We start from the raw sequence: 2,400 nt of genomic DNA on the forward strand, positions 1-2,400 counted from the left end.
CTTTCTTTTGTCGACTAAGGTCACACGCCAACAGAGGCTAACACATGCTTGCCCCTGGCGCGATACTTGGCCTTACACCCGGACCCTCCCGACACCTACACACAGCCACACACATACACACACTGTACATTAGAGCGCGCGCGTCTCATACACGTCCACACGCACGCTCGGATCGGCTGCCATGTTTCTCTCTGTCTCTGTTTGCGCGTTTGGACGCTTTTCTCGTCAGCTCCTTTTTCTGTGAATTCTTCCTTAGCTTTTCTTTACTTAGCCTGTTTTGCGATTATCTGTGTGGTAACGTGAGTGTGTTTGTGCATCCATATATATGTAGGAATAGACAGATAGGTAGCTAGATATATCGATGTGTGTATATGTATTTAATAATGATAATGATGATACACACACACATACACACACCAACACACACACACACACACACACACACACACACACACACACACACACACACACACACATATATATATATATGTGTGTATATATATAAACATTAATTAATAATAATAATAATAATAATAACAATAATAATGATAATAATAATTAATAATAATAATAATTATTATTATTATCATTATTATGATATTAATAATAATAATAATAATAATAATAATAATGATAAAGATGATAATAATGATAATTATGATAATAGTAATAATAAACTAATAAAGATGATAATGGAATAACAACAGTAGAAATGATAAAAATAATTACAATTGTAATAAAAATGATAGTAATGATAATGATGATAATGATAATACCGGTAATAACAGTGATACTAATAGCAATGATAATGATAATAATAATAACAAAAATAACAATAATAATAATAGTAATAATAATTTCATTATTATTATCATTATTATTATATTGATAATAATAATGATAATAATAATGATAATGATAATAATAATGGTAATGATAATGATGAACTTCATGATAATGGTAATAACGATAATAATGATAATGATGATAATAATAATGATAAAATAATAAAGATAATAATGATAATAGTAATGGTACTAATTATAGTAATATTAACAATAATCATAATATTAATATAAATAATAATAATAATAATAATGATAACAATGATAATAATAATAATAATAATAATAATAATAATAATAATAATAATAATAATAATAATAATAATAATAATAATAATAATAACAATAATAATAATGATAATAATAATAGTAGTGGTAATAATAATAATAATAATAATAATAATAATAATAATAATAATAATAATAATAATAATAATAATGATAATGATAATAATAATAATAATAATAAAATAATAATGATAATAATAATGAAGATGATAATAATGATAATGATAATAGCAATAGTAATAGTAATAATTGTAATAATAATGATAGTAACAACAATAATAATAATAATAAAAATAATGATGATAATAAAAATAACAATAATAATAACACTAGTGATAATAATGATAATAATGATGATAATAATAAGATCAAGAATAAGAATAAAAATACATATTACAATGGAAATAAGGAAAGAGAATAAGAATCATGATAATAATAATGATAATGATAAGATGACAAGAATAATTACAACGAAAATAGCAATAAGAGCAACAGCAACAACAGTATCAAAAACAACATAGCTTTTGATAATAACGAAAGAGGAAATAATGGTAATAATGATAATAGTAAGAATAATGATGATAATGATAATAACTGTAAAGGAATGTTATCGTGTTAATGATCATAAGTGTGGTAATAACAGTGACAAGTCTGATGATATATAATTGCACTACTGATGCAAATGAGTATCATTATGACTGTCATAAAAATTGTTGAATTTATTAGTATTATATCATACCACTCGTCTTCAAATTTCATGTCATCACTATTGCTTTCGCTGTCATTATCAGAATTAGTATCATCAGTGCCATTGTTGTAATTATAATTTTTGATCTTTGGTGTTCTTGTTATTCCCCAAAGCCTTTCAATACTTTATCTTTCTTCCCCGTGTTCTGTCTACGTCTTCTGCCTTAATTATCCCCTTTTCCCAGTTCCTAATACAATCCCCCTTTTGCCCATCTTCCTCTCGGCCTCGTTCCATCCTCGTCTTCGTCTTCCACCCACGTAGATATCCACCCTTTGCCTTACTACACCGCCTCTTCTCCACTCCCCACCTACCCCCCCCCCCTCCTTCCTCATCCCGCCTCCCTCTCCACATTCCCTATCCTCCTCCTCATCCACCTAACTCCTCCCTACGCTATGGACCCTCTCTCCACCTTCTTCCCCACCCTCTTTTCCCCTCCACCTTCCTCCCCATCCTCCCCCCCTCCGCCTTCCTCCCCACCGTCTTCCCCCCTCCATCTTCCTCCCCACCCTCTTCTCCCCT

This window comes from Penaeus chinensis, chromosome 5, assembly GCF_019202785.1.
Source record: "Penaeus chinensis breed Huanghai No. 1 chromosome 5, ASM1920278v2, whole genome shotgun sequence".
In the NCBI taxonomy this organism is placed as follows: domain Eukaryota; kingdom Metazoa; phylum Arthropoda; class Malacostraca; order Decapoda; family Penaeidae; genus Penaeus; species Penaeus chinensis.